We start from the raw sequence: 9,790 nt of genomic DNA on the forward strand, positions 1-9,790 counted from the left end.
TTCCTACATGTTTACGTGTTAAAATGTCACATATCCATGAACATTTGCAGTACTGAATTACACCACCACACGTTGAAATATATGATACACAACACTTAAAATCTGCAATTCTAAGTATGAAGAAGAAACCAGAAAGGAACATGGTTAATAACATCCTTCATCACTTTCCCTAAAGCAACTTTTATATAAGAAAATCCTCATGCTTGCAAAGTACTTTTATAACTGCACAACACTAATGGCAGCAATTTAAACTTGATATGGTAATTGGCTGATAGCAAAAATAGAAAAAAACACTTTCTAATTTTATCCCATAGCCTTTCATTGAAGAGCATGATTTCATAAACATTTCCAAAGAACTTTGCATTTAAGATATGTAAGTTAATAGTAAGATATCAGTGTGGAAACACAGCAAAGATGCCACTGTGGTTTATAGAAGGGTATTTCCATATTAGCTACATAACTTTCAATAGACTATAAATTCATTAGCTAGAAATGGAAAAATCAGTAGGAAGATTACTGATAATGTGTCTTTTCCCACTAGCATTTAATTGCTTAGGTAATACAATTCAGGTAATTCGCCTGCTCCTCAAAGTATGTTCAACAAGCTGTCTCTGTTCACTTCTTCCAGGTTTTCTGGCATTATGTTCTTATCACAGAATTTTTGGAACTTGCTATAGCTACACTAATTTTAAAGACATTTAGCTGATTCAGAATGCAGTTGGGGTTTACAAAGATTTTTAAGGCATAGAAATGTGTAGGCCTTTTCAATAGCAAATTCTTCTTGTGCATCTCTTCAAAGACCTGTATCCATGACAAATATAGTTGGATCCACCATTGTGGATTGGGCTTCTGTAACCAAAACTCTGTTTAATTTGTACATGTGGATGATGTCCTTAACTTCAAAACTCCACCTAATTTAAAACTCAGTATGAAGACCACAGCAGCCACCTTTAAAACACAGCAATCATTTTCTGTCAATAACTCGACATCAGGGTACTTTGGTACCACTGACCTTTTTTAGGAAACTGTAATTTACAAAGCAAATGGTTTCCAGCTGACCTTCAGGACAGATCTTGTCCAGCCATAAGTAAAAACTCACTTATTTTTTTTGGCACAGGAGCAGAACAGAAATCTGCAATAAATGATAGTGTGCTAATAATTATATTTACTAAATACCCTGTAATTTTGAAATGATCCATCACCAAATATCATCTACAGTGCCAGAGACAATAAAGGCCACTAATCATAAGTTCTAGAACTTTGAAAAGTCCAGCCATGCTGTATTTTCCACAGTCTGTGAATGCTCAGAGCAAACACATATTTGGCCTGGAGGAGACAACACCCAATAACGATCTACTGTTGAAGGAGACTGTATCTACATTCTGGACTCACAAAAAAGAGAACATGAGGATTCACAGAGGGAGAAAGGAAGAGGGAAAGAGCTCTGCCTTTCTGCAGCAAATGTTCAGGCAGTCAGCCAGAGCAAACCTCTCCTCTGTCTTCTAAACAGATGAGCTCTTCCTGCATTTCCTATAGTGAATAAAGTAGTGACAGCTCAAGAAAAAAAACCCCCAAAGGTGACAACCCCACAGATTTTAAATTCTCTCTGGATCAAGGGAGATGCAATCTTTTTCATTAAAAATAAAAGCATTTCAGTAGACTTCCTGCTTTTCTGTAATAATTTTTGTTCCCTCTGCACACATAAATAAAGACATTATTTTGCAGCTTGCTTGAAGTTTCACAGCCTTAGCTCCCAGCACACATCCCAGGACATGCTGAATTATACCAGAAGTGTGTGTTTAGGTGACTTAGTTGACCCAAAATGTCTACAAAATGTACACAATATAAATGTACACAATTAAAAAATGACTCAGTTACATACATTGTAACCTAATCATGGAAGTCAAACCAGTCACTGAACTACTATTAAGAATGGACAGAATTTGAGACTATTATTCACTGAGAATGCCCTGATACATTCCAGAAACAGGACATCTTTAGCCAGCCCAATCTAGTCAGACTAAAATTTTAAGTATTTTATGATACCAGTTTGTCTTCTGACTTTCTTAATATGATTTTCACACCATCCTCACCTCTTATCACGCATTCCATCTAATCAAAGCTAAGACTTCAAGTCGGTGATCCCTCCTGTTTTAACCCTATCACTGCACTCTTCACCTCCCAGAAAAACATCCCAACTCTTTCACCCCTATTTCTGACATACACTCCATTTACCTAACACCTCCCAACTAGCACCACTGCTCAGTCTTGGAAGAAGAGTACCAGCACCATCTGTCCTAGCACAGAACACAGGGACCTGCCTCTCCAGGCACTCATGGCATCAAATTGTCACAGCCCAACCTGTGGATGGCATCCTGCAAAAAGACAGCTAGATAAATTGTTGGACCAAGAACATTTAATTTATACAGCATAACTTTAGATTATATATTATGTATTTTTTGTCCTATTCAGACCAGCTACCTAGACTTACATGTCTTTTTTCCTTGTCAGTCTGCACCCACGTGTTCTACTTCTGTATAATAACTTTTAATATTTAGATATTATAATGGACTTATTGTAATGCCGTCTTCCACTGGCTTTTTTCTCATTCCTTTCCAGCAAAGTATATTTTATCCATCCTCTGAACTGTAAAAGAGAATGAGTAATTTATTACAGTTTCTGACCTGAAGTAAAATCCACAATTCTCTGCAATTTTCTGTAAAATTCAAAGCAGTCAAGCTCAACAATATACACTTTTGAATAGAACTGATGTTTATTGTTTATAATATAAATAACATACACATTGATGATATTTTTCAGTAGCAATTCATCTACTCATTTTAATAAAATTTCTACTTGTTTGTAATTTTCTGAAGTATGGAGCAATAAAAACTTGCTTACTTCCACTGCCATAACGTCCTGTTACTGTCATCTGTACTTCACTAAAGTACAGATCTGTATTTAGGGGAGGACATTTGAGTGTTAATAGAAAATAATTTAAAAGTGCTAGATACATGCATTTACTTAAGTGCTCTTCATATTTTTCCTTGGCAATACAAAAAACTCCAATGTAACAGAATGCAAATTCAATTTATATCTTACCAATTTTAACCTTTGGTAAATGTCCCATTTTCCTTCCAGGCTAAGCAATAAGAAATAATTCAATTCAGAACAAAAATGTATTTCAAATGAGTCATATATCACTGATATATTAAAATTCAGTATCTCCCTGTATCTGACTTGCTGAATGAATTAGACTTTCCATGGCTACATTAATTTGCCAAAATCTCCCTTGTTTCATATTTTTAAAAAATCATATTCTTGGGAGAGTTTATAAATGGAACATGTTCTGTTCCAGTCCAACGTGTATGATAATTAACAAAACTCTGGGCTGAGACAATCTTAGAAAGGCTGCATTGCAGGAAAAATGAATAATCTTCCACGTCCCTATTGCACAAGACAATAAGATTTTTAAAAAAAAGGTGGTGGGTTTGGGCTTTTTTTTTTTTTTCAAGAAGGGCTACTGTATTAGGAAAACATTCGTACTAGAAAAGTTTATGAAGTACTGGAATATACTGCCTGCTGAGATTGGTGTGCCTCCAACACCTGTGATATTTAAAATGACTAAAAACACCCTGGACAAATCTGCACCAAGGTTAACCACAGCACAGCTTGAAAACATTCACCTCCCTGCCAATTCTGTCATTCTGTGGTTCTTAGTAATGATTTACACCAATGTTCCTAGCAGAGTTGTACTTCCTATATAATAAGTACTGTATGCTTTTTAAAAACAAAATAGCCCACCTTAGCTAATTCTAAATGGAGGATCATCAAATTCTGTATACATAACAAAGAAATCAGTGGACATGTTTATTGTGATTGTCATATTTTAAAACATATTATTACTGTCATATTTTAAAATGTATTTTCCCCATTTTTCAAAGGAAAATTTGGATTACATAAAGCATGATCTTCCTAATCTCAAACACAGAAAACCAAAGAAAGAGCATAAGAGAACACAGATTGTTTACTTTCAGACCTAAATGGAAATTGTCCTTTTATTTCTGGGTATACCACCACATTTCTCACAAATAGAGCTGGTTGAAGTACAGAAATGTCAGGTTTGGAACCTGGAGTAAAGTCAGAACTGATGAGTTTTAACACAGAATAACATTAGAGAAAATTAATACCAAATCTAAGTTTGTAATTTTTCTTTATGTTGTTGTGTTAAAATTAAAATTTTCCTCACACAAAGGAACAACACAAATACTGCTTTTGTAAAAGATTTTTCCTATGATGTTCCTGAACTATGTGTAAAATACATATAATTAACCAAAAAAAATCTTCATTAAGTTTCTGCTGTAGAAGTCCCATTCTTTTGCACACAATTCTTTAGTCATTTAAAATACAATTTATGGCAGTACAAAAAGTAGTGCTGTTTTATAAATGTTTTCAGTCACACAAAAAAATTAAATCTTGTCTTTTCCATGTTGGTTGTTGCAAATTAAAGGATCTAATTTGAAGTGATGTACATTCAAGTATAACTTTCTGTGTATAGTTAGAAGTACTTCACTACCAAATGATGCTACTGTTTTTACACAGAGAAGTTAAAGAAAAAGTTAAATTAGCATACAAACCAGAACTAATTTCTGTGCTTGAAGGAAAGCTCAATCACTGAAATTCAGGCTTTCATCCGTCATATCCAATCTTTCATTGATCAGCTGTATTCAGCCATTTAGCATACTAAATATTTGAGTTACTCTTTGCAAAAATTGTTTCATGACCCATTGTTTTGTCAGCATTTACCGCATGATTCTAACTGGTATTGTAATAAACCTTTCTGAATTTCTACAAAATCAAAACTGTGTGAGACTAAGGGCTAAAAATATCACTGTAAAAGAAAATATCATCCTTCAAAAGTACAAAAAGCAATGGGCCTCAGAAAATACTGGGGTTTATCTCATGTATTGCTACTACTCCTAAGAAAATCTAGGAGAGGATTTGACTTCAACAAGTTTTTATTTGTATGTGTGTACTGTATAAATCAAGCATTCAACTTTTGGACTGATCTGAATACTAACTGAATAGTCAGCAAAAGAGGAAACAGCTGAAATGTAATTGCTGTGAACTCAGGACAGATGTACTGACAGAAGACAAAACTGAGTACAGTTACACAGAGATAGTCAAGAGAAAAATCTGGTCACACTGCATGCCAACTTACTGACTCAATTGTTTAGTGAGGGGATCCAAAGATTGAGGATTTATTACTCACATCCCACTGAAATGTTCAACCAGAAAATTGCAGAGAATATTAAAGCAAGAAATATCACATTATTTTATAAGATTACAGTGTAAACAAAACTAAATCCTTTTTTTTTACACACAGAGAACAGAAAAAATGAGAAATACCTCACTTAATGATGCAGTGCTTGAAAGACACATCCCTGGTTCATATAGGTAAATCTGCTGCGGTCAGCAATGAAGTTAAAACCCTTAACATCACCTCAGTTTTGATTACCACAAAAGTAAGGCTTTAATATATATAAACTAAACAAAGAGGAGCATTAAGTGGAGGCTATATTAATTAAATATTCTATAGACAAAAGGCACACACAAAAAAAGCCCACCCAACTGCCCCCAAACCCATGGATATAAAAATAAAATATATTCTGTGTTTTAGAGATATTAGAGTCTTACTGCTTTTGCAATATCATATGCCATCAATATTTGCAAAAATTAATATTATCATTTAAATTGCATTTAAATTGTACCATTAGCATATTTTAAAAGTCCAAGTGCAGTATTATAAACCACATAGCACACACACACACAGACAGAATAATTCAGTATGTATCATAAGTATCTAATCCCTTTGTCATTATTTCTCTCAGCTTTTCTTCTAAAAATGTAAGTGGATCTTCTGGATGAGCAATAAATACACCACAAAGCGGCACCTGCAAAAAAAACTGCAAATTAACTCCTTGTATTTACAGCAAGGTACTATCTAGTTATGAAGCTGTTAAAATAAACAGCAGTTTACCATAATCTTTTAAAGTACTGTGAAATAGAGGCATTTGTTTTTATCAGTTCCCTTTCATTCAATTTTTAAAGGTAATATTGCATGTATCAGCATAATTCCATTGGTAGACTTCTAAGTACTGTGTTTAAGATAGTAAAATAAGTGGCAATTCTTTAGCAATTCCTACAAAGAATTTCATTGCTTTTAATGTGCATTAAAAAAAGAATGTATATACTTAATTATATTTACTTAATAAGAAATGGAATCTAAAGCAAGTTTAATACTGTGCAGTTAAGAGTATGTTAAATGGGCAAAAATTGATCCTGTAACCAACATTGAAAACAAAATGCAGCTAAAAAATATTTGCTTTCCAGGATTGATTTATTATACAATTTTACAATATCTCTTAGTAACAATGCACAATAACCAATGAACCATTTTTTCTCATTTGTCCTTTAGCTATCTTCAGCTAAACGACATGGATCATTTACTTTTGGACTTTCAGCTCACATACAGCAAGAACATTCAAGATATATTAATGTATATGGCCAAATTGCAGTTATTTAAGTGAATATTCATTGGAAATTATTAAAAAAAAAAAGTTCTTGTGGCTGGTAAAAATGTCAAAACATGGCAGGCAATATTACTTTCCTTTCAAGATATGGCCTCCTACTGTTACTAAATTAATGCAGAGCTTGTGCTTGAATGCTTTTCAGGATGCATGGTGGGAGGACAAAGAAAAAGAGGAAGGCTCTAAATCAAAGCCATGCTGTGGACAAAGAGCAAAAAGGCAAGTTGCCTGTCAAGTTGCCCCTCACCCTGCAGAGGCAGACAGCAGGGCAGGCAGGTAGAGGGAACAGCTCAACAAGCTGTCCATGCTCTCATCAGTACACTGTGTAGAAACAGAATCAGACAATAAGGTAAATTTGGAGCAATCTCTGAAGACAATTGAACAGAAATTGTTGGGATGTCCCATTACTGGAAGTGTTCAAAGTCAGGCTGGACAGTATTTTGAGCAAGCTGATCAAGTGACAGTATTTTGAACAAGCTGATCAAGCTGCTCATGGCAGGGTGGTTGCACTAAATGTTCTTTGAAGGTTCCTTCCAACCCAAACTGTTCTGTGTTTCCATAAATCTAAGTCAAGACCAATACTAAAAGGTGAAGACAAAATTAAAGGCCATTGTCTTCAGTTTAGACATCTGAATATTTACAACACTAGTCAACAGACCAATTCCAACCTTAGCATCTTTTCAATCCTCTTAACAGAAATGTAATTTGCAAGGTGTGGCTGACTGTTGACTAGGTTAAAAAAATAGAAATGCATCACTTATGATTGTAATTCATGGCATGCAATATTTTAAATAAGAAACACCTAAATGGTTTTTTGTCACAAAGTTTGCTATGGGCAGATTCCCAAAGCCATTCCCAACATTGGTAAGCTACTCCCTCTGCTGGATAAATCAGTATGTGACTGCCATATTTTATTTCCAGTATTGTTTGCCTTTCCCCCACCCCTTTTTCAAAGAAACAGACAATTTCTTCTCCTTTGGGTGCTTTAGAAGTTCTCCAACACAAGAAATCACATCTAGCCAGTGATATACTGGAATGCAATGCCTCTGTTTAACATTTGATAATATTAATTAAATAAGGAAGGAATTGTAATCGTCTTGCAATCCTCATTCAAGCACTCTTCAATAACGCTTGGACTAGGTGTAAAACAGGAAACAATTGTGTTAGTTGTGCTAAGCAATTAGGTTTGTACAAGTCTGGCTGCTTCTATTAGACTTCTACAAGTCTCTCAGTGATCTGGAAGAGTCTATCCCCAATGTTTTCACCCTTTCTTCTTAATACCTCTTTAGCCATTTACTCTTCATGGCAAAATTAATTTGAATCCCAGGGCAGAAAAATCTTACGCCATGTCTTCATCCATGTTTACTTCTAACATTGTAAGAATACAGCTACTAACTAGAGTGAAGTTGTCACACACAAGAGTGCTTGCAGGATTACAGTTTTTGCCTGACTTTTAATGAATACTGTTTAAAAGTAAATCTGGATAAGAACTGACAGAAATCAGACAGGAAGGAAATTCTCGGATCCAGCGGGAATCCTAACTTATCTGGACAAGATTACTTGGACTTCAACTTGTTTGGACCATATCCAAACCACAAACTCATCATAAAAAGACTTAAGCAAATGTTAATTTTATTTTATTTTAAATGTTCAAAGGTCTCATATTAGTTTTGATGTTCCTTAAAAAAGGACCAGTATAATCTCATTTATCTTCACACCAAGTATCCTGTAACTTCATAAAGAAATTAACTAAATTAAATAAAAGATATGGCTAGATATCAGCAAGCAACAACCTCTAAGAAACAAGAAAAACAAGGATAAAAATATTTTTCTCAGGGTAATTTTTAACTGGGTCATTTAAAAAGAGTCTTCCTGTCACCGTTGAGCAAGAAATGACACAAATCCACAAGCAGGCTGGTTCACACAACAGCCGCTTTAATATGAAAGTTCCCTTCTTTTATAACTAGGTTTGACACATTCTACTTGATTGGCTAATTAACAGAAACATTTTTCTCACAAACAGTCCTTGAGAACAACAGAAAAACAGAGTAGGAAAACACCACCTGCAGGTTGTTTATACTAACAAGTTATCGTCATTTCTCTACAACTCCCTAAAAAGTCTCACAAGTCCATTGTGAGAAAACCTATTCCATTTTCTTGCTCTCTGACCAGGCTGTCACATCCACTGTCTTCCTTTAATCTTATCCTTAATTCTTTCATTTTTAGTTCATTAACCTAATTTCACTGCTGCTATAGCTATAATGCTATAACCTTTGCTTGAATCAAGAGATATACCTCATCCTGAGACATCTTGTATTTTGGTTTTTTGTGCTTATCAAGCAAAGAATGACCTAGAGACAGACTCCCAGAAGAAATACTCAGTCTATACATGGCAGCACTGCTCTGTAATTATTGTAACTGGCTCAAGATCTCTTTATTAGTATCTCCATAGAAATCCTGGCTGTAATATCTGATTGCAAACGGGGTCTATTTTGGCAGCTTAAATATAACAGGATATCTCTTAAACTTGCATTTGTGCACCGTGCCTTTTTTTTTGTTTGAAGGAAACTGAAAAACAGCTGCTGCAGATTTGATAACAAGCAGAGGTGAACATGACAAACAGGGAGGAAAATATAGAAACACAGAGAATCACTTTGCAAATTCAAAGGGCAAACCTACCAACCCTGTTTCCCCCACAGTCCTTCACCCTGTGCCAGTTTTACTCTCTGCTATTTTATGGAATCCATTTACTCCTGTGCCAAAAAGAATATCTGATCCAGCAGCATATCTGAAGCATGATCCAGTGCATCTTTACGACTGACAGCCCGTTAGAAAGCATGGATTGCACCCACTGCACTCGTGAGGAAGGAATTACCTGGCTGGAATCTAGAGGTTCTTTTGTAATTAACACAGAAGTTAAACGTATCAGGGAAAGTGCCAGTGTAGTTCACCGGGTTCGTCTTCATTTCAATCCTCATTTTAACATAGATTATAAAGCATAATTCCTTTGTTCCATCTTGTTACTGTGCCTAAAGTTTTCATAAATCGTTTGGTGCATGCTAGTTGACAAAACGAGCAGAACAAAATCATCCCTCAGGCAGCAGAGAGCCGGGGGAGGGATGTGAGATACCCCACCCAGCGCTGAGGGGCGCATCGGGCCGGGACCAGGGCTCTGCTGAGGGGCGAGGGGACCCTTCATG

General features: G+C 35.3%; 1 long non-coding RNA gene across 1 annotated transcript; it reads right to left on the reverse strand.

Moving 5' to 3' along the window:
* Positions 1 to 4,196: 4,196 nt before the first annotated feature.
* Positions 4,197 to 9,760, reverse strand: LOC140680780 (uncharacterized). The gene is made up of 2 exons (XR_012052177.1): positions 9,466 to 9,760; positions 4,197 to 5,954 (listed from the first exon to the last, which is right to left on the reverse strand). It is a non-coding gene; the product is annotated as an uncharacterized lncRNA (long non-coding RNA).
* Between the last annotated feature and the right edge of the window lie 30 nt (positions 9,761 to 9,790).

The sequence above is a fragment of the Taeniopygia guttata genome, chromosome 1A, assembly GCF_048771995.1.
Source record: "Taeniopygia guttata chromosome 1A, bTaeGut7.mat, whole genome shotgun sequence".
NCBI classification, from domain to species: domain Eukaryota; kingdom Metazoa; phylum Chordata; class Aves; order Passeriformes; family Estrildidae; genus Taeniopygia; species Taeniopygia guttata.